Below are 24,769 nucleotides of genomic sequence, written 5' to 3' on the forward strand. Positions count from 1 at the left end.
CAACTTGTCAAAGTTCTTTAAAAATAACCTGTTGGAATGTTCTTAGAATTACATTGACTTTATAGATGAATTTGCAAAGAAACGACATTAATATTGAGTCTTACCATCCATGAACATGATGTAATTTTTAACTTCTTTAATTTTGCTCTTTTTTAATGTTTTTCAATAAAGTTTTATAAGATTTTTCATAAAACTCCTTCCCAACTCTGTTAGATTTATATCTAGGTACTTGATATTTTATGCCATTACAAATTGTTTCTCTTTTAAAATATATTTTCTGATTATTCAATTTTTTGTATTTGTATCAAGAATCTCATAATATATCTATTGAGTTAAATGATAAATCTGTAGATTTGGGCTTTTCTGTGTAGATAATCATGTCATCTATGAATAAACAGAGTTTTTTTATTTTATATTTATAAACTTGTACCATCTTTTTATTTTATTTTATTTTTGACTTCCTGTTCTACTAGGACTCCCAACAAACATTGAATGAAAGCTATTTTCTTACTTCTGATCTGAAAAATTATTTGAGAACTGATTTGAAGCTGGATTCCCCAGACAGGTTCTGCCAATCTGGGAATACTTTAAACCAATATTCAGCTAGAGGTTTTCAAGCCACCTAGTTACTGAGATTTGGGACCACAAATTTGATTGGGGCCAAATTGTAGTAAAGAATTTTCAAAGAACTTTTTTCCTCTTCCCCTAGTTTAGAGGTTTAAGAGAGGGAAATACTCTTTTACTCCCTTTAGGAGTACATATTATGGTCACCCTTAAATTGTTTGTAGCTTTTGGGGCGTCTAACTCTATACATGTGGAGAATCTCCTAAAAGACTCATTACTTTGGGTGAACCTTGTAATTTGTCTCCTTGCTAACCAGGGCCCAAGTACACTGGGGTTCAACAAACACCCCTGATGAGAGCTTAGTTCAGTGCTCTGCTTGACTTTCTGGAGTTCTCTTATTGCACTTAGATTTTGACCTTTAAGTCTTCTTACATACTGGTCAACCCAATGCATTTAAGAATAACTTCGATATTGCACCTAAAATTTTCAATGTTTCCAATGTTAGAATGCCTTGTTTATCCTATTTCTGGAATCACAAGTCTCAAGCAGGCCTTTTTAATATACCTCCTATGTATGTTGCAACTATATATGATAAGATACCATCCTTGCTTTCATAAAGTACACAGTAGAGTTGGAAGACAGACATGAAAATAGGGCATTACAGTAGAGGATCATATGTGTTATCATGGCATTAGCCATGTGAGGGGCTAGATCAGGACACTCAGGAAAGAGGGAGGTACACTTGCAGAGGCCCTGGGGTGAAATGACATATCTGGAGTTTTAGGGGTACCCTGTGATTCCTATAGGCACTATTTATTGACCTTCATCCCTACTCTAGAGGGTAAGAGAAGCAGGTTTACCATTAAGATATAAGAAAATGAGTCTCCAAAAGATCGACTGATTTGCTCGTGGGGCCATGGTTAGCAAACTGAAAATACTGTCTTTTGACTCTGAGTCCAGTTCCCTTCCCACCACTGATACAGTTGGGCCTTGAAAGATGAGACTCTGAATCCCTTCTGATATGTTCCTAGAGCTCCTGATCCAATGATCTATCTATAGAAGATACATGATCAGTGCTTGCCTATCACCCCAAAGCAGCTGTATTTGGAAAATGTAAAGCAATTTTACTGTATTGTTTTTCTCTGTACAAAAATTGGTCAGAGAAGGAGGGTTCTCTGGGAAGACTCGCTCCATAGTAGCTAACAGTGAGCCTCGAGCAGTGCTGCTAATAATAAGTGAGGAGGAGGAGGAGCTGCTGTAATTGCTTCATAGAATTTCTAATCCTCTGTGGGTGCGGAATTCTCCCTCTGAAGTGGTCCAACAAGGTTCCACCAATGCTTGCTCTTTTTGTTCCTTTTGTTCTTTCACTCACTGAGTTTTCTTAAGAACTGATTTGTATAACCTGAGTATCAGGTATTTAACCAAAGCTTTGAACTTTGGCACCTGCCTCTCTGGACGTGGTCAGTTGCTTTCTCTGATTTATTGACACTTTGCATGTTGACTTTCCATATTTAATTCTTACCTGGAGATGGCTATACATGGAGGTAGCTCTAGAATTTGTATACATAAGATGCCTAGGAAGAGAAATTTGGTCCAAAGGCAAAGGTAGGGAATGTTTCTTCAACTACATTTGCATAGCAAGTTCACAGTTTGAACTTGGATTATCTGGCCCTTCCTTGCAGCACTTTTCTCACATGAAAATGAGATTAACAGTATTACTTAATTCATCAAGCTCTTGTGAGGATGAAATGAATGAATACATGTAAAGAACTTAGAAGAGTTTTTGATATATGGATACCAAGGGGGAAAGGGTGTGGGATGAATTGGGAGATTGGGATTGACATATATATATACTATTGATACTATGTATAAAATAGATAATTAATGAGAACCCACTGTATAGCACAGGGAACTCTACTCAGTGCTCTGTGGTGACCTAAATGGGAAGGAAATTCAAAAAAGAGGGGATATATGTATACATGTAGCTGATTCATTTTGCTGTACAGTAGAAACTAACACAACATTGTAAAGCAACTATATTCCAATAAAAATTAATAAAAAAAGAGTGTTTGATATGGAGAAATTGCTCAACAAATGCAGGCTACAATAATATTAGCAATAGTAATGCTTATCTTTAAGCTGTTTATTTGGTGTAGTGTGTTTAGATGATCATGTTGGCATTACTGGAGAGGAGGACTAGACTTCTTCTTTTGACACTTCACAGGTATCTGAGGTTTTCTACATATCTGGCTGACACTAGAGTATAATTTCAGGTGGGAGGAAGCTTTTCACATGTCCTAAACCTCTTCTAAGCATTCACAGTTCCTAATATTTATCAATATTTGAGAATATTTCTTTTATACATTTAGAGTTTCCCATTTAAATACAGATGCTCTCTAAGGTGGTTGACAAAGCAACAAAACAGGAATTTGTAATCAAAAGACTTAGGATGTTTCCATATAAATAGTAAAATTATTGTTCTAGTTCTGTGAAAAATGCCATTGGTAGTTTGATAAGGATTGCATTGAATCTGTAGATTGCTTTGGGTAGTATAGTCATTTTCACAATGTTAATTCTTCCAATCCAAGAATGTGGTATATCTTTCCATCTGTATGTATCATCTTTAATTTCTTTCAACAGTGTCTTATAGTTTTCTGCATATGGGTCTTTCATCTCCTTAGGTAGGTTTATTCCTAGGTATTTTATTATTTTTGTTGCAATGGTAAATGGGAGTGTTTCCTTAATTTCCCTTTCAGATTTTTCATCATTAGTATATAGGAATAAAAGAGATTTCCGTGCATTAATTTTGTATCCTGCCACTTTACCAAATTCATTGATTAGCTCTAGTAGTTTTCTGGTAGCATATTTAGGATTCTCTATGTATAATACCATGCCATGTGCAAACAGTGACACAAAAGACCCCAAACAGCTAAAGCAATCTTGAGAAAGAAAAACAGAGATGGAGGAATCAGGCTCCCTGATTTCAGACTATACTACAAAGCTATAGTAATCAAGATATTATGGTACTGGCACTACAAAAACAGAAGTATAGATTGATGGAACAGGATAGAAAGCCCATAGATAAACTCATATGACCTTATGCATATGACCTTATCTTTGACAAAGGAGGCAAGAATATACAATAGAGAAAAGACAGCCTCTTCAATAAGTGGTGCTGGGAAAACTGGACAGCTACATGTAAAAGAATGAAATTAGAATACTTCCTAACACCATGCACAAAATAAACTCAAAATGGATTAAAGACCTAAATGTAAGGCCAGACACTATAAAACTCTTAGAGGAAAACATAGGCAGAACACTCTATGACATAAATCACAGCAAGATCCTTTTTGACCCACCTCTTAGAGAAATGAAAATAAAAACAAAAATAAATCAGACCTAATGAAACAAAAGCTTTTGCACAGCAAAGGAAACCATAAGCAAGGTGAAAAGACAACCCTCATAATGGGAGAAAATATTTACAAATGAAGCAACTGACAAAGGATTAATCTCCAAAATATACAAGCAGCTCATGCAGCTCAATATCAAGAAAACAAAAACGCAATCCAAAAATGGGTGGAAGACCTAAATAGACATTTCTCCAAAGAAGATATAGAGATCTCCAACAAAAACATGAAAGGATGCTCAACATCACTAATCATTAGAGAAATGCAAATTAAAACTACAATGAGGTATCACCTCACACCAGTCAGAATGGCCATTATCAAAAAATCTACAAATGATAAATGCTGGGGAGGGTGTGGAGAAAAAGGGACACTCTTGCACTGTTGGTAGGGATGTAAATTGATACAGCTACTGTGTAGAACAGTATGGAGGTTCCTTAAAAAACTAAAAATAGAACTACCATATGACCCAGCAATCCCACTACTAGGCCTATACCCTGACAAAACCATAATTATAAAAGAGACATGTACCACAATGTTCACTGCAGCACCATTTACAATAGCCAGGACATGGAAGCACCTAAGTATCCATCAACAGATGAATGGATAAAGAAGATGTGGCACATATATATGATGGAATATTACTCAACCATAAAAAGAAATGAAGTTGAGTTATTTGTATTGAGGTGGATAGACCTAGAGTCTGTCATACAGAGTGAATAAGTCAGAAAGAGAAAAACAAATACCATATGCTAACACATATATATGGAATCTAAAAAAATAAAATAAAAATGGTTCTGATGAACCTAGGGACAGGACAGGAATAAAGACAGACGTAAAGAATGGACTTGACATGGGGAGGGGGAATGGTAAGCTGGGACGAAGCGAGGGAGTAGCATTGACATATATACACTACCAAATATAAAATAGATAGCTAGTGGGAAGCAGCCGCATAGCACAGGGAGATCAGTTCTGTGCTTTGTGACCACCTAGAGGGGTGGGATAGGGAGGGCGGGAGGGAGGCACAGAGGGAGGGAATATGGGGATATATGTATACATATAGCTGATTCACTTTGTTATACAGCAGAAACTAACACAACATTATAAAGCAATTATACTCCAATAAAAATGTTAAAAAAAAATAAAAAAGACTTAGGATGGGGTCTTTGCTACTTTGTCTTCTCCTTGTGTGGGCTTAGATAAGTTCATGAGGGCTGATCGGTGTCTAGTTCTTCTTTCCTGGTTAACCTCAGTTAAGTGCAGACTTGTTCTTGCTCATGGGCTGTGAGTGGAATTGACACAGGCCACTTCTGGGCAGAAGCATTTGTCAGTGGGAGATCTTCCACTTCTTCTCTTCTCCTGCTGCAATAGTTATCAAAGAGGCCTCACTTTAAGATGACAGAGTCAAAGGATGTGTGATGACCTTGGAGTCTCAGTTCAACACATGGAAGAAAGTCAGTCTTGGAGAGTGGCCTGGCCTCAGATCACAAGGATTTTGTGTGAAAAATAAATCTTTGTTGCTCTGAGCATCTGAGATTTGGAAGTTGCTTGTTAATTCAGCCTATCTTTCATTAATAAAATCTCTTAACCTTTTTGAACCTCAGTTTCCTCATACTAGAAGTGGGACCAAAATACCTACATAACTGTGGGATTTTTGAAGGATAAAATTAACCAAGGTAATATGTACAAAGATTCAAGGTTAATATCTGAACATAAAGTAATTGCTTCAAAATGATAGATGATGATGATGATGCTGATGTTCGAGATCCAGTGCATAGTCTCAGGGATCCTAGATAGAGAAAACCATGAAAAGGTCCCTGGGGAGCATGGGGAATGTTTAGAAATTGAAAAGATTTCCAGCCCACACACATAACAAAAGATCCCACATGTTGCAGCAAAGATCCTGTGTGCTGCAACTAAGACTTGACACCACCAAAACTAAATACATAAAAAAAAAAAAAAAAATTGTTCTTCTGACCTCCTCCATGGTGTCACTTAGCAATCAATGGAAAAAAAGGCAATGTGCTTGTTTCCTATCCTCCTCAGATGCTAACTGCAAATAAGCTAGCAAATGGCAAAAATTAGTCTTGGTTACCTATTTGCTCTGTCACTTATTTTTCCAACGTCCATATTTCTGCTTCTTCTAAGACCATATCCAATTCCTCCACCTGTGCCCACTCTTTGTTTTTTGTAATCAGAAATAAACAAACAAATGAACTCCCCCTTATTGGCTGTTTTTCCTTAGAGTCAGAGAGTTAAGCCGATTCTAGGCTGTTGTCACTGAACTGTATTTCACTTTTCTGAGCTCCCTTCTTCTCAACCTATTTTGCAGTGTTGTTATCAGAGTTGAGGGCATGCTAGTTTGGTGGAGATTCATTGAATCTTACACAACTGTTGAACATTTTTAACAAGAATTCTTAAGCTGAAAATAAGACATTTTAGAAATTCTGGACTTACACTGCACTTAAACATGTCCTTACACTTGTGAAACTCCAACAAATTAGAATCTTTGATTCTAGGGACAGAAAAGGACATTCTCCACCATGTAAAGGGATTAAGGATCTAACATTTATTAAGCACACATTACACTATATACATGTGCTATTTTATGCCATAACCATTTTTAAGGTAGTGGAATATGGTTTGAGAAGGTTAATTAAGTTGAGAAAAGTCACAAACTAAATAATTCTTCTACAATTTTCTTCTATTGTCTCCCTTGTTTTGCTCACTCAAAAAACTGCACTTTGGGTCATACTAATGACATTGTCATTTTTACTAAGCAGGAGACATAGATAATTTATGAAGATAGTGAAAAGTGATTATAAGTAGCAATTTTAAGCAGCGTTAAATTCTTTTGCTTAATGAAATAGTAGACGTGTTAGTCAGAGGAGCACCATGATGGTTGAAATGTATTATCTCCATTATGCTTTTAGTAATATTCAAATTAGCCTAAGGCCTTTCTAATACTGTCATTATGAACTCACAGTGTTCATAGGATCTCAAGAGGGTAACTACTGATATGATCTAATCAACTCACATAATACATTCAACAACAACTGCCACAAATAGGTACTGAGTTCTTATGTATTGAATTCCATGCTAAACCAGGGAGATCCAGCTGCATCTGTATGGAGCTTGTGTTTTAGTAGGAAGGGCAATTAACAAAATGAATAAGTAAATTATTTAGTATATTGGAAATGAAAAGTACTATGGGAAAAATAAAACAAGAAAGGAAGATAGGGAGTGCTGGTGTGTGTGGGCGTGTATGTGTATGTGTTTGCAATTTTAAACAGGCTGAGTAAACTGAACAAGAAAAGTGAAATAACTTGCTAACAGTCATGCAGTTAGGAAGTGGCAGATGGGAACCTGTTCTCGGTGCCCTAATTCATGATCTTACACTCTCAGCTTGATTGGCTTCAGCCCTCTGAATTTTTTAACAAAGCCAAACCCAGGAAAAATCACCAGCATGAAATTGTTCATTGGTGCAATCTTCAGAATTCTTTTCATTTCAAGAGACAGGTACTTGTCTCAAAATATCTTAAGCAAAAATAGGTGAGCTTAGTGCAAGGACACCAAGGTGTTTCATGTAACGTAGAAGGACAGGGAAATGATCTGGCTTCTGGAAATGTGAATGCTGCCAAGATCATCTTTCCATTACTCTTCCCTACTCTCAGATCAACCTCCTCCATATGGCTAGACATTGGACTGATAACAGTATTGTCCTTAGACCCAGGCAAGAGGGGCTCCTGCTTTGTTCTGAGAATCAGGGATAGCTAAACTTTTGGAGCTCTTGCCTCTAGTCTGGTTGTGATGTCCCTTAGGGAACTCCCTGACTCTTTGAACCTCATTTGTGTGGTCAACCCGATACCATGAGGAGCTCCAGGACTTGTGCCTACAGAGCTGTACTGGGACGCTTAGCCTGACAAGTTTCCAAGAGTGAGCCTAGCAAGCAGACGGCTCCTAGGCTGGTTCAGTATTTATTTTGCAGGACTGTGTGTGTTTGGGCCACTAAAAAGGTGCTGACACTCTGATTTTAGGTGATTTTTGCTCAGGTCTGAAAGAGGACAAGTTTAGGGGTCTGGACTATAATGATCCACTGATAACAATGGGCTTGAGTCAGGTGTATGGTCCCTGCATCAAAGGTGCCTCTTTTAGTTTACAGCATCCAATGTGTAGGGATTAAAAGCAGCAGAACCTGGAACTCTGTTGAATGAATCAGGATCAAGATTTTACTCTCTAGTTGTGTGATCCTGAGCATGTTACTCGATCTTGTTAAGCCTCATTTTCCTTATTTGTAAAATGGGAAGATGAGAAGTTTTTATAATTATTAAGTGAGATAATGTTTGAAAAGTACTTAGAACAGTGCTTGACACATGGTAGGCATTCAATGTCCCACAGAGAGCTGGGTTCCAAATCAAATGCTCTCAAGACTGCATATTCTTTCGATTATACTGCATTGCATTCTCAGGTTAGAAAGAAGGAGGAGTCCAAGAGGAAAACCAGTGTTGTAATGGATCCACTTGATAATTAAGGCTCTTGATCTAGGAACACTCTGGGTTTACTGATGCTGACAGACACGTGTTTCTAAAGTAAAACTCAAGTCCAAAGTGTTTGATAGAAGCAAAACAAGAGAACAATTACAATTTTGTTGAATGTTGTTTTTACTAAGGGAAAAAAAACACATAAAGTTAATTTATACTTGAATTGCAAAGTAAATTTAATTCACAAAAAGGAAATTATATCAAAGTCCAAAATGCTGGGGGGAAAGTTATCAGCCCTTACATTGTGCACAATAGTAAATTAAATTCAAATAGTTATTCCTGCAGCACTCAAGCTGTGATTTTAATTATCCTCAGATCTGGGGATTCTAAGTTAAAGTTTTCACAGAGACTGTAATTTCTGTCCCATTAACCATTTAGCAGAATCAGCTTTATGTTACAGAGTTTTCCAGATTATAAATGGTGCGAGGTTGTTGAGTGGGAATGCTAGTGAAAACTGGAGTTAAAAAAGAAAACTACTGAAGTTTTTAAATGTTCAGCTGTGAGTTTTTTTTAAGGGATTTAAAAAAATCTTCCTCCCTATTATAATTTGTCCAGTATATCAACTAGCCAAAAAATATTTATTGGGTATTTATTATGTGTCAATGTCAGTGGTAAGTGCTAAGAAGAAAGGAAAGAGTAGAGGCAGAGGTGAAGGAGAAAATAATTCATACAAAATCCATACTTTAAGAATATAAGAATGCACAAAAGAATAGAAGAATCAATAATAGAATATGTGTATGTATGTATATGTGTGTGTGTTACACACACATGTGCATAGATAAACATGACCATGTAAGAATCTGCTTTGATGAGGAAGTGCTAATAAATGAGAATTGGATTTACTACTCATCAAATACAGCAGTTGTGGAGAAAGTATATCATATACAGGGTCAGTGTCAGTGAATGGCCTTTGATGTAAGCAAATAGGTAAAGCCATGATGGAGATCCAACCTTCAGTTGGCTATAATTTCAATAAGATATAGGCTGTGCATGAGAAGAATGCAGGAGCTCATCAAATTCAAAGGTCTACAGATTAACAGGAAAAGGCATTTTCTTATCTTTAGAGACCCCCAAATGCAAAATACAATCACGAGATTAGTCCGATGACTTAGGTGAGTAGATCAGAGAGTGGTGTTTTTTTGGGGACAAGGGCCTTGAGACTAACCCTTCTTTAAGTTATGAAGCCCCTGTTACACACACGAGCTTAAAACTTCATGGGAAAAGTACTTGGTAGGGGGCTGCCTTGGCTTTTCCAAATCCCTCATGTTTTTATACACATACACTCACATACACACTTCAGAGGAAAAATCAAGCAGAAAACCACCCCAGTTCCCTTTGCCTGGTCAGCTAGACCATCTCTCTTGATGTCCACCCTGGGTCCCCCATTTAGGGATAGGTTCCCAAAGATCCCAAAGAAGTAAGCATTTCCCCTAATCTGAAATTTGGGGAAAGGGCCCAAAAGAAGGCAAAAGAATCTGAAACATAAGGGGAAGTGTGGCACCTCCCCTCAAGAGAGCCATGGAAGCTGGGGTCATTGGTCTGGGGAGCCATGGAGGCAGAGAAGAGCAATGTTCTTCTCAGTAGCCAACTTCTGCCTTTCTGTAGGGCAGTGAAGAGACAGAAGAAAGAACTTTCTCAAAAATCTTTACCCCCTTCAGCCCTATTCCCCTGGCCATGAACTGTCCTCTAAGAATTTCATTTTTAACTCAGGACCCCCAGCATCACTGTCAGTACTCGTGCCTGCATGACATGAGATACCCAGCAATTATCATCATGCTTTTCCTCTTTGATTTTAAGCCTGATGATTCCTTGGACAGAGATAACCTATCCCTCTTTCTCCAGCTGGTTATTCTTACTGCCTTTGGAGATTCAGCTCAGATGTTTTTCTCCTTCTGTTCCTCTCAGAAGAGATGGGTTCTTCCCCTGTGAGCTCTCATACAGTCTTTATCACAGCACATTATTGCAATGGGCTGTGGTCACTGAAGCCTTGGTCCATCTCCTCACTCCATGAAGCCCCTTCAGGAAAGGAAGGACCTGTATCCCTCTCATTTCAGCATCTCCAGTGTCTGCCATGTCATAGCTGCTCACTAACCTTTCATATTTACATGTTCCTTTTTACCACTAGAAAATCACTTTGCCATACAAGAAGTGTGTGACCTGACAAAAACCTGAAGAGGTTGGCAGGTAACTAGTAAATCCCTATTTTATTCATGAAGACAGTGAAACTCTGAAAGGCTAAGTGACTTTCCCAGCATCACCCAGCTTGGGATTGCTGGAACGAAGTGCCCTGTATTTCTTCCAAAGACTGGGGTTTTTGATGTTGTTTTTTCTTTCACTAAACTCACCTCTTATGTTGAATTAAACACAGACACATTGGGCCACCGAAAAACAGATTTTGAATTGAAGATCTCATCTTAATTAAAAAGAGGTTTTCGACTCCAGAGAAGCCTGCCAAGAAGAAGCATGTGAAAAATAATAAGATTTTTAGCAAAAAAAAAAAGTCCTCAAAGTTTTAAGGCAGGAGTTTGTGAGTGGGTTCCATGAAGTCCTTGAATCCCCTGAGGTTTTTGGCAAAATCTTGTATACCTGAGTATTTTTCTGGGAGGATATGAAGCTTTATCACATTCTCGAAAGGGTGAATGTACCTAAGGCCCCATTCACCTCTGTGCAGAGGGACCATTTTGCACTTCCTTGGGGGTCTGTCACCTTGTGGGCCAATTTCTTCTTGCAGGCCCCCTCCGAGGGCCAGGGGATGCCAAGGCCTGTGCGGAGGGGGTCTGTGTGGCCCGCTGGCATCCTGTATACTAACACTTCTGCATTGCAGGCGAGCTAATCCGTCTCTTAAACTGCTTGACTGAGCTCCTTTGCCAGATCTGATAGAAGGATTTAACCTTTCCTTTTTCCCTCTTGGCACACACTCAATGGAATCCAAATAAAGAATTAAAGAGACTTGAAAGGGACTTTCCATTACCAAACAATTCAGTTTAAATTTCTGACCTTTCCTCTACCTTTTTTTTTTTTTTTTTTCCATTCCCTCCTTTCTTCTTCTTCAACATTTGGGATTCAAGGCTGGCATAAAAACCCCTGGGGACATGTGGAGAGCCAGAGACCAGGAACATGAATGGAATTTTCCAAATTAAGGCGGCTTATTGGCCTTAGTTGCCAAGTGAACCGGAGAGGCCTGGCTTTTGGGTTACGCCTGGGAGTAGGAGGGCTCTGACATCTGGGAGAGAGTTTTGGCCTTTGGGGCTGGACTAACACATGCTCCACCTACATGGAACTCTCTAGTTTTCACAATCCACCCTGTGATTTCCTAGTTCTGAGTTCTTACTCCTGTTGCTCATAGAATGTAAATTCAACATATCCTAAGTGAACAGCTATGCTGTCTAAAATTGTCTTATGCTCTCAGGGTAATAAAAGTAGCTAGGACTTAATGGGAGCTTATATGTACAAAGTATTATGTTGGCCTGATAACACTAGGCCCAACAGTTGGGCCTAGTTCTCCCCATTTGACAGATGAGAATACTGAGGCACAGAGAGTTAAGTACATCTCCATGTTCTCATAGACAAGATGTAGAAGAACCAGAATACAAAGCCACATAATGGGGCTCAAGAGCCAGGACTCAGAGTGGAAAGGGAACTTAGCATAGGGCCTGGAACTTAGAAAAGAATCAACAAATTTTAACTGTGAAGATGAGGAGAAGAAGGAGTCAGAATAAGAAAACCTATGCAGGTTTTAAATCTTTGTTTAAAAATAACATTTGTTTCTTATTACCCTGATAATAAAATAGTAATCCATGTTTATAATAATGACTTTGGGATTACTCCTACAAAAAGCACCAAGTATAGAAGGTTTTATAAGCTAGTTCTTTCAAATGTCCTAGGGAAAGTTAATTCACATGCTATACAAAGAGATGGAGAGTTTGGATAGAAATACTTAATATTCTTTATTATAACAATAGCTAACACTTATTGAGTGCTTACTGAATGTCAGTTACCATGCTAAGCTCTTCATTTATGTTAGCGCTTGTTATTCTTCCAATAGCCCTATGAGATGATTATTACTATTATTATTATTCTCCTTTTGGAGACAAGGTAAGGTGGAGTAGCTTGCCTGGGATTGTGCACACTATTGAGTGGCAGAGCCTGATTTCAAATCCATGTGCTCTGGCGGCACAGCCAATCTTATTAGTCACTCAACTACATGGCCACCTTTACATGCCATGGATTCAAGAGTCCCTACTTTTTTGGTTATTCTTCTCCATGCCTGTTTAGTTGGTCAGTGTAGCCAGGCATATTAATCTGTGTACAACATCTGAAAATAACAGAATGCTTTTGCTAGGGCACTGCAAGCAGAAATAAGAAACAACTTATAGCAAAGACTGAGGGCAAGAGATGGGCGATGCATACAACACAAGGGGAAGTGATTGAGAGTTATTCTTGCCAAGTGTAAATCAATTCCTTTCTGACTGTGCCCCCTAATAGGAGGTGTTCTATCCACATTCGTTGAATAAAAGAATGAAAGGTCAGTACAGCTAGCACAAAGCATAGAATATTGTAAAGACCTTGAAATAAGTGGTGTGGGATTTTTGTGTTGTTGTTGGGTCCCAATAGCCTTCTAAGAAAATATATTCGGAGAGCACACTTCAAAGCAAGGGTCTGTAATAGAGTGATACAATTATAAACAAAAATCCCAACATGAGGGATTGGTCAATCTGAAAATCATTGGACAGTAAATGGTGAGGTGCTTCTCTGTTATACTCTCTGGGACCATCAGTGTTGAGTATTGGGGTTGGAGCATACCTCTATACATCCCAGATGATGGTTACAGTCCTAGGCAAAACCCTTCAGGATAACAAGTCATCGTTTGTCTTCTGGAGCTAATTCTTTCTTACCACATCTTGCTCCCCTTGAAGTTGCAACTACATGGTTATGACAGAAACAAGTAAATTCTCTTATGGTCAGAAGACATGTCAGGAGCAGCTTAACAGAGCTGAACCATGGGTTTGAGTCCTAACTCTTCTGCTTTCCAAGTGTGTAAGATTAGTTGAATCAACTAAACTTCTTTAGACTTCTCTGTGCTTATTTTTCCTGACTTATCATAGGTACTCAATAAGTTATTTATTGAAAGAATGGATGAGTTAATTTTTAAAAAGTTCTCTTCTTCTTTTAGCATTAGTATAATGAAAACATGCAAGGATGGGTATGGAAAGTCAGTGTAAATGGAGTCCTCATTCAGTGTTGTAGCCAAGGAGAACTCTGGACAGGGCAAAACAGAGACTTCCTTTTGGCTTGTCATTTGGTGCTTCTGTCAATGTGTCCATTGTTATGCCAACAGCTTCTCTAAGGATGCCTGGAGTCTTAGGGAGAATCCCCAAACGTCAACAGCCTTAGAGAAGCCTTCATTCTGAAGGCATTCTATTTTCACTCATTGAATAATTGCCAGATAAATCCAGCCTCATTCTTTAATAACCCATTAAGCAGGTTATATAATATGTGTTTATGAATTTGTCTCAGGCTGAATTCCACCTAGCTGTTAGAGAGGCTTTTAAAAGCATGTGCATATTGTATCATGTCTGTTAAACTGAATGTTTGCTATTATTCAATCTGTACAAAATTGACATTTAATTTAATAATATGGTGAAAACCTAAAAAGAAATAACATGGCTTATTATGTACAGTTTGTTCCCACCCACCTACTACACAGAATCCCTCTTTGTTGAAGGCCCTTAATATTTTAGATATAGTTGAATCTTACACACCCACATCCTCTCTGAGACCTTGTTACAATACAGCTGAACAGGGCCTCTAGTAGAATTCTGTAATTCTAGACCTTATTCAGGAGAAGTTAACTATGGAAATTCTAAGAAGATCTTCTCATTAAGTATATAGAAGGCATGGATCCAATAACTGCACTCAAGTAGTCATTTGTAAAGATATACATAAGTAAAAATCTTTAAAAACATTTGTTTATTGATATATGTAGAAAATACAGCAAATATTTTTTGAAGGCTTAGCACATTCAGGGATCTGTGTCAAATGCTTTATATGCAAACATGAGTTGTCTTTTGCTGAATATAAAATTAACATAAGTTACTAGCTTAAAGCAGATTCTGTGGGTCAGGAGTTTGAGCTGAGTGCTCTGCTCAGGGACTCACGAGGTTGCAACCAAGGTACTGACTGGACTGTGTTCTCAACCGGAGGCTCAACTAGGGAGGAATCTGCTTTCAAGCTCACTCAGTTTATTTCCCTGCAACTTTATGACTGAAGACCCTGGCCATCCTCAGCTCCTAGAGGCTGCCTGCAGTCTCCTGACTTATGGCCCCCTCCAGAGGCAAGTCACAACATGGCTGTTTGTTTCTGCAAGGCCGGCAGGGAAATCTCTCTCCTCTGCATAAAGTCTTATATAATGGAACTTAATTATGGGAGTGACAGCCTATCATCTTGACATATTCTATTGGTAGAAGCAAGTCACAAGTTCCATTCACACTCAGGAGATCACACAGGGCATAACACCAGGGGACAGAGATCATGGGTGACATGGTGGAATTCTACCTACCAAAATGCATAATCAACTTTAATACTCATAATAGCTCTACAAGGCATATTTCATTACTGATATTAGCACCTAGAGAAAAGGAAGCAGGGGAAATTTACAGAGACAAGATAATGCATACAGATGAAGATGCCAGAACAAGGTTTGAATTCTTATATTCGGCTGGTAAAACTGGGACTTTAGCCACCTACATTCATACCATACCCAATTTTTTTGCTTTAAATAACAAAGTGAAGACCTGTCATTTGTTGTATGCCAGACTCTGTTCCAATACAACATTTTCTCTTTTCATCCTGGCATCAAGCCCAATAGGGAGCTGTGATAGTATTGGGGTTATACAGAAGAGAAAACTTATGCTTAGAAAATTATTGCTTTGTGACTTTGGGCAAGTTACTTACTTCTCTGAGCTTCATCCTGCTCACCTATAAAAGGGAGAATAATGATAACTATTACATAGGAGTGTTGTGACGATTAAATGAGACAACACAGGCAGAACATTTAGCTGAGTGTCTGACCCAGATTAATAACTCAATGGTTACTAGTTAGTATTGATTTTAAGACTAACGAATTCCACATAAATATCTTTAAACATGTAAAATTTGACAGTCTGAGAGTAGAACAAGTTAGTTTTAAGAACGTGTGTCTCCTCTGCCTCTTGTTAGTTCTGCTGATATCCAGAAAATTCTGTACCAGCTATTCTGTTCCTGATGGCCTTTTATTTCAGGACTTCTCTTCTTATCCTGGTCCCATAAAGTCCTCTCTGAAGTTGACCAAAACTTGAGTGTGTTTTATGGACATGATATGTCACGAGGGTTCCTCTGGGGAACATTGGGTCTCTCTGCCCCCATCCTCAGCTTCTATGCCTTCCCACTTCCCTTTCCCCTTTTGCCTTCCCTACTGGAACCCAGGGACTGGACTATAGGTCCTTATATCTATTTCCTGTTTCCGCCTACAATAGGGCTTAATGAGTATAGGTTAAATAGGGAACTCAATCTCTTAGTCAGAGATTTTCTAATGGATGGATGCTCTGTTTCCAGTCCTCTGCTAGGCGCTGTGGATGTAGAGAGTAATAATAACTAGCCTCTGTCCTCTAAATCTACAGAGGATGAAACTAGAAAACCTTTTTATGCATGGAAAATTCTCCAGGAGATTTCCTGAGGTTAACAAAGAGATGGAGATCAGGGACTGGTGACAACAAAGATTTCTAGAAAAGGCATTCGTTTTGGCACCAGGCCAGCCTGGGCTCCATTCTCAACTCAGCCTCTTGCTAGCTGTATGACCTTGGTCAAGAAATTACTTAATCTATGGGTTTTGGTTTCCTCACCCACAAAAGAGGAATAATAGTAACTTTTTCCTCATATATTATTGTGATACCCAAATGATGAAATCATACAATAAGAGTGCATTATAACTGAAAGATGCTCTGCAAATGGGAACTAAGATACAGGACTGAGATAAAAAAACAAACAATTGGGAAAATCATGACCTTGGAAAAATCCATATTTACATTTTATGCCAAAGCAATTATCTCCGCATCATCTTTTATTTTATTTTCCAAAACAGATCTTTTAAAAATTAAAATCATACTATGTTCAAATGATTTCCAAGCATGGAAAAACTTGCTTTGAAACCACAAACTAACTTATTAGTATTATTTCTTAGATTAGGAAAACATGGTTGTGTGATGGGAAATACTCCCTGTATCTGGAGACGTAATTAACACTTCTCATTTATAGATTCAGCTGTGGTTATTCATATCTGAGCCAGTGTTAGAAGAGTCATTGGGATTCCAAGAAGACAGAAAACATTTTAAACATCTCCCATTTAAACAATAGCCCATGATAGAATGTTCACCCTTGGAAGAAGGACCCTTGTGAGTAGTTAAAATAAGGGAAAATAGTAATGCTATTTATGAGAAGAATCCAGTGTTGCAAACCCTTACTTAATTTTGGAGACAAAATTAAATTAGTTTTACCTATTGTGTCAACAAATTGAATTGGGGTAAATTCCATACTATTTTCTATGGATCAATGACAAATGAGCCGAACAGATATTGTGTTTTGTTTTGCTTCAGTCCTGTAAAAAAAAAAAAAAAAAATCTGATCGGATTCTATGGTTGCTTCTGGTTTCATAGAGCTTTTCATCACATACTGTCATTGTTTTTTACCAGCAGACTATAATTTTTCTTCCATCTTTGTCACAAATACAAAAATCATTTTGTTCAAATTGTTCTTTTTCCCCACTCTTACACCCTTATGTAGAAAATCGAATAATTCATATTCAAGCAGATAAAATGAAGATTTATAATGCTTATCAGCGAAAAAAACATGGAAGTGCTCACAGTAGCACCTCCCTAAACTGAAAATCAGCTTGGGTTAATGAAAGAAAGAACTCGATTCTGTTTTGTTCTAATCTCTGTTTAATTCATGGGTTGTTTGATGAATTAATGGGGTTTAATATGAATTTGATTTGGGGGCAGGAAGAAGTCACTCAGGGAGAGCAGGGCATGACTGAACATTTTGGACCAGCTGGGGGTAGGGATGAGGATTCCTTGGGCCAGGAAGAACAAGATTTCACTTTACTCTCTTTTATGTAGATTGCTGTTTTATATAGATGCACGACTTACGTCATGTAAACATTTCATTTTTCTAAGGTCTGGTATATTACACTTGGGTCTCTTTCTATTTGTTGCCAAAGTCATTCCAAGAATATGAAATTAATTTTTCTTTCCAGGTCTCCCATTTGCATTTTGCTTATTAACTGTTCTTCTGCAGGATCTCAGTATTATTGAAGAGTATTTTGTTCTCCCTTATACACCTGCCAGCATCTAAGTTGTTAGGCAGCAAGATACCTAGATTTACCTTAAATTAAGCTATCATCTCTCAACAACTCAGCACCAAATCCATTCTTCTGCAGTCCTTTTAATGCCAGGGTTGGGAACCTGCAAACTATATTTCTGTTTTGCTAGCTGTTAGGATCTACCATTAAAGGGTGCTAGAGCAAGACTTGAGAGCAGAACAGGACAAGGGATTGGCTCTATATACTTTCTTGTCATTCTTTTCAATGTGGCCCCAGCAATGGATCTCAACTGCCCTAGCAGCTGCAGGCAGTGTCCCCAGCCCTATGATGACAGCTGCTGCCTGCCATTCCTGCCTGTTCAACCCCTATGTTACCTGTTTGCTTTTTCATCTCTAGCACCTATTTAGCTAATTCCTAATACTAATATTTATTTCTATTGAAATACCTAGTGCGGCTTCCGTTTTCTTGATTAGGCCCTGACTGATTCCTCTCTGAGACTCATTTCTCTCATTGTCCTTTTCAGGGCCTGTAATAAATGACAGTATCTTCAGTTTGGAATAATCTTAGAGGGTGTCAAGTCCAAATTCTGCCACAGTAGAGAGGGAATTTATGAGGATTAGATGTTTAATCATGGATAAGTCTCACTGGAGAAAGTTTCCAGAGCACTGTGTTTTGAAGTACGAGGTTATATGGGATTTAATGGGGGAGAAGTTGATGTTTATTCAATGGTAACTTCTGTTGAAGTTGTCAGGCAGAAGCTGTACATTTCAGCCTGAAACACGGATTCCTTCAGTGAACTTAGGAAAATGAATTTTCTCCCATTGTGACATTTGTTGTTAGATCACTTGCACATGTAATAAAATCTTTGAGGTTTAATTTATTAACCAATGAGGTGAGGCCAGACATATGTGCCCTCATCCCTACCACAATTCAGAGAGATTTTGACGGGATAGATCCATTCATTTAATTAATTAATTCAGGCATCCATTGTTTCATCCATCCATCTTTCCATGCAACCACTTATCTGTTCATTCTTTCATTTTAGTTACTTTATTTATTCAGTTTTTTTCTAAGATTCTCATCTGTTCTGAGCACTCTGCTAAATTGGGAAGTATAAGATGAGAAAAAAATGGACTTCCATTTCTAGGAGCTCTATAGAGAAATGGGGAAGTTTCAGTTGAATTAATTCAGGAAGCTAAAAGGAGAAAATGTGATAAAATTAAGTAGTTGGAAGGTCTTTTTGGAAAGAGAAAAGCTAATGGGAAGATGCAAAGTCACTGATGGATGAAAGAATAAGGAATGATCAGAAAACTAAGTGGTTTGCTCAAAGCTGGAGAATGTTGGGAACAAGAATGCTAAAATGAAGTAGACAGATTGTGATGGGCCCTTTTGAAGAAACGAAATATAGCAATATCTTTATGTGTGTGTGCATGTGCATATGTGTGTATACATGTTATTTTAAAGCTTTTTGTTGGCTCCATGATGAAAATGGAGTTTATTAATATCCAACAATAGTTACTATCTGACAAAGATATTAGAGAGTACGATCCATGTTTAATAATAAATATAAAATATATATAAAATTGCTACTGTCCTAGTCAGGAGCCCCTGATCTCCACTCATTTCCACTAACCATCTCAAACAGTGGTGGCTTAATCAATTGATGAGTATCCAGCATTCATTCATTCCATAAATACTTCTTCTGATTTACAATTTGTGGATCCCTCTAACAGGTTTCAGAGTTATAACAGCAAACAAGACCTTTTTCTCTCTGAGCTTACAGCGCAGCAGCAGAAACAAATTATTATATATGGAATTTGAGGGACGTGATGAGTATTGCAGTGATGAATATTATTTTAGAGTAAGAAAGATGTGCTTTGGGAGCACATAGGAAACAACCCTTGAAATAGCCTGGAGGTTCAGGGAAGTCTCCTAGAAAGGATCACATTATCTTAGACCTAAAGATTTAGTAAGATTTCATCAAAGAGATGTGATGGAAGACAGTGTTTCAGGCAAAAGTAGCAGCATATGTGAGGTCTGGAGTTTGGTGACAGCTTAGTGATTTGAGGACTTGAATGAAGTATATTTTGACTGGACTATGGATGCTAAAGAAGGGTTGCAGGGTCATGCAGGGGACAAAACTTATAGGGCCTTTTATGCTGAATGAGGCATTGACTTTATCCAATGAGCAACTGGAAGTCCTTGGATGGTACAAGTTGCAGAGACATGACTAGATTTGTAAACTGGTTGCATGGTAGACAATTAGTCAGAGGGAACTTGAACCATTATGAAAGCATGTGGACTTGTAAGGGGCTGTTGTGGTGGTGACCTAGAGGCATTGCAGCCTCTTTGCCCAAAGAACACTGTATGAGTTGTTACATATTCAGCATAAAGCATATTGTATTATAATTGGTTATAATGTTGCCCCATTTAGTCTATTTCTCCTACTAGAATGAAATCCTCACTATCACCTCTCTTAGTTGGTCTCCTTGCTTCTGGTTTGCCTGTTACTGTCTATTCCTAACACATGGACCAGAGGGATACTATTAAACTCGAGGTCAGATTATTCCACTCCTCTGTTCAAATGGCCTTTCATCTCATTCAAAGCAAACACCGAAGTACTCACATGGCATGGTGAGCAGTGGCCCACAATGTCTGCTCTTGACCCCGTCCCCTCTCTGAACTCATATATCCTAATACCTTCTCCTCACCTGCTCTATTCCTGCCACACTGGTTTCCTGGGTCTTCCTCTAACGTATGAGGCTTTCTCCTGCTTTAGAGACATTGTGTTTGCCTTAACACATTCCTAGAATGCTCTCTTCCACATGGCTTAGTCCCTCACAACCTCCAAGTCTTTGCTCCAATGTCACCTCCACACTGAAGGCTTCCCCTGATGACTCTGTTCAGTTGCAACCTTTTCTACCTCCCTATCGTCTTTCCCTGTTTCAGTTTACTCTTTAGCACTTATCAGCCTCTTTCACATCATATGTTTGTTTGATTGATTGATTTAACCAACTCTCCCCCAAGCAGAATGAATGCTTTAAAAGGACAAGAATTTCTGCTGTTTAGTTCACTGCTATAGTCCCAGTCACACAGAGTAGGTGTCAACACACCTTTGTTGAGTGACTAGCTCCCTTCCTTACCTCCAGCTGTAAAGGCCCCCTAGGCTGTTACAACATGTCTTGTTATCCATGCAGGGCCACTGGAAGTGAGGATGGAGGGAACTGATACAAGTTACCTGCTTTCCCTGGGAAGATCAACATTTTTGCCAACAAGATACAAAACTTGTCTCAGCAACCTCAGCCCATCTCTTGTTTATGGTTTCCTTTGCTGTGCAAAAGCCATCTCTTGTTATGGCTTCATTTGTGTCTTTTTCCCAAAGAGGAAAATTACTGTTACATCTTCTCAGTGGAATAGTATGCTGCTGTTAAAAATGTTTACAAAGAAAGTAATCCATAGAAACAGTATTATGAAATAGAAAAAAGTAAACAGTAGTTAAAAATTCTTATTCTGGACCAGAACAATAGGGTTAGAATCCTTTTTAGCTGTTTGAATTTAATCATGTTTTTCAACTTCTTTAGGCCTGCAAATACTGATTATAATAGTATGTACCTAACAGAGCTGAGTGATAAAAGAGGGAATGCCTGGAAAATACAGAATACACAATTCTCAATGTACAATAATTACAAACTATTGTCATTATCACTATAATTATGCTAAGTGAAAAAAAGCAGGGCACAAAGTTTTATGTACAGCATGAAATATCTACATAAAGTCCACATTAGCACAAGGACTTTCAGCCTCTGCTTTGGGGCTGGGGGACTCTCGCTCTCTCACTGCTTTATACCCCACCTCAACTAGCCAGTTTCATGTCTGAACATCTGCCCCTTGGACATACCAACTAGATGCCAATTCTTTGTTTCAATTGTAAGTGACAGACACTCAAGCTGACTTAATCAAAAGACAATTTATTAGGTCATAAAAACTAGGAAATCTATTGGACAAAGCTAGTTTTAAGCAAATTTAGGCTAAGGCATCCAAATGAAATGATGCTTTCAGGATTCTCTCTCTCCTCCCCCCTTTCCTCCCTCCCTCCTTCCTTCCCTCCTCTGTCCACCCCCTTCCCAAGTTCTGTTTGTTTCAGTTTGGATTTACTATCAGGCAGACAACTTTTCCCCACATGAAAGTGAGACTCCATGGCCAACCTGATGCAGAGAGCTCATGTTTCAGAGTAAGGACACCCTTCCCAACAGTTCTAACAAAAATTCCAGAGGAGACTTCTCTGAGTGGGCTTGGTTCACATGGCCATGCTGGAACAAATCACAGTGGCCCAAGCAAAGATCACTTGGGCTCATTACGCTTACTTAAAAGTGGGGGGATAGGGTGAGGCCCACTGGGCCACAATGATGTTTATTACTATTATAATAAAGGGAGAGGTTGGTTTCTGCAAAGAATTGTTGAGTAGACATAGAGAAGAAAAATGTTGGAAAGAAATTCTCCATAATATTAATAGTGTATTAATAGTGATTAACATGTGTAATTCATGGTAGATGATTTATTTTTACTTTTACTTTAAAAATGTTCCAAATTATGTTTAGTCATAATCAATTATTCTTAAAATTAAATAAAGAAGGAAAAGACCAGTTGTTGAGAGCTGAGTATGTTGGTGAGTTCTTCAGATGGCATGTGAACGGATACATGTGACCCAAAGACTCTCCCCAGCTGTACACAGACTCTGGACTTTTCAGCAATCCGTCCCTCACCTGCAGCAAGGGCTGTCCTCCGTATGCACTATGTCATTTCTGATGTTCCAGCTTACAGGGAAACCATCTATTCATGTTCAAACTTGCAGAGGTTGATGGTCCTGTGGAAACAATCCTAACCCAGCAGCCGGGATGCCTAGGTGTTTGTTCCAGCTCTGTCCCTAACATCTGTGTCAGGTGTCAGACACTTCTGAGCTACAGGTCCTCCATCTATAATCAGAAAGTTTATTTTCAGCTTATCAATCTGTGATTATTATTTCCATCTACTACTGGAGTAACTAATTACTTCATTATAGGCTTTCTCAAGACCAGTTACCTCCTGTTTGGTTCAATTAGCAAAACACCAACATGATTGTCATTGATTTTGATGGTTGGGCTGCCAGGAGAAGAGCCCAATGGGAGAATATTTCAGCATCTTAAACAGATTTTCTATTTATTATTCCAAGGTCATATATATAGGAGCAGAGCTTGTTCTGCATTTTCCTAAAGTCTTGCTTAGGAAATGCTCACTTACCATCACTCTCTAAGGCGGAAGCCCCAGGATTCTCACTTTCCCCCTTTAGTTGAGAGCCAGAGAAGAGAAACAGTGGTAAAGACAGGCTGGAGCTAAGCCTTTACTTTTTTGCCTGAGCAGAGAACCATAGAATATCAGACAGAAGGTGACCCTCAAAGATCATTCAATACAACCCTTTTGGACTTAGAGGAAACTGAGTCTCTCCAGTAAATTCTACAGAAAGAACAAATGCTGCAGAGTCAAATAGAGTGTGGTTTGAATCCTTGTTCTTGCACTTACAAATGTGTGACCTTTGGAGAAGTTCTTAATTTTTTGAGTCATATTTTTGTTATTATAATAGTTTTAACCTTTAAAAAGAAACTGATAATACCCACCTTATAACCTTCATGGATGTGGTAGGTAGAATAATAATCCCCTCACCCCCCAAAAAGAATCCATATCCTAATCCCCAGAACCTGTGAACATATTGCCTTACATGGTCAAAAAGACTTTGCAGATGAGATTAAGTTAAGGATTTTGAAATGTGGGATTATTGCTAATTATCCAGGTAGACCCAATGTATTCTCAGGGACCTTTATAAGTGAAAAGGGAGGTGAGGGAGGCAGAGTCAGAAAAGGAGATGTGGCCAAGGAAAGGAAGTTTAGAGTGAGGCTATGGGGGTGGGATTATATAGGAGGCTGCAAGCCAAAGAATGAGGGTGGCCTCTAAAAACTGGAAAGGCAGGGAAGTGGATTCTCCCCTATAGCCCGAGAAGGAGCACTGCCCTGTGGACACATTTTTAGACTTCTGACCTTTAGAACAAAAAGATAATTATGTTTGTGTTCTTTTAAGCTACCACCTTTGTGATCATTTTGTTACTGCAGCGATGGTAAACAAGTACAGTGTTAACTATGTATGCAAATGACCTGGAACAACAGCACACTGGGTGGGCACACTGAATGCTATTGTTTTTGCTGCGGTTATGGTTATTCTTCTTTCTCTTCTTGTTCTTCATCCTTTTCTTCTTTCCTCCTTTTCCTTCATCCTTCTTTCCCAGTCTCTTCCTTTTCATCCTCCTTTTTCCCTCTTATGTCATGAAAAGCAACAGGAAAGGAAAAAGAGAACCAGCATTCAACAAGCACCACCTATGTGTTAGGCACTGTCCTTGGTGATATCACATGCACAACCTAATTCAGTCTTCTGACAATGCTTCAAGGAAATTTTTAATATTTCCCTCTTACAGAGGAAGAACCCAAGCTCTACTAAAGTCAAGTGAGTTGCTTTCAGACACACTGAGAGTTAGTGATAGTCCTGAGGCTGTTGACTATCCTGTGCCTCCCTCATCATTAACAGCCTCATTTTCATTCCAAGCAAATAGCTGTTGATCTGCATCCTGTATATCCTGGATGACCAAAGGTGGACTAAGTACAGAACTCCATCACCACGGCAACCATCAGCATTACCGCATTACCTGCCTGGGTTGTGCAGTGGTAACCTGTCGGACCGGGGTGTCAGGAAGAGATGTTGTGCCCCAGGAAGGTGCTGCCATCTGTCTAAAGACATCCCTCTGCTCGTGACAACAAATAGCTCATTGCACTCCTACCATTTCAAATGAGCCTCATCTTGCTCGGTTCAGTGGAAAATAATAA

Source organism: Aethalodelphis obliquidens, unplaced genomic scaffold (genome assembly GCF_003676395.1).
Source record: "Aethalodelphis obliquidens isolate GAN/ISIS:26980383/991018 unplaced genomic scaffold, ASM367639v1 scaffold6, whole genome shotgun sequence".
NCBI classification, from domain to species: Eukaryota; Metazoa; Chordata; class Mammalia; order Artiodactyla; family Delphinidae; genus Aethalodelphis; species Aethalodelphis obliquidens.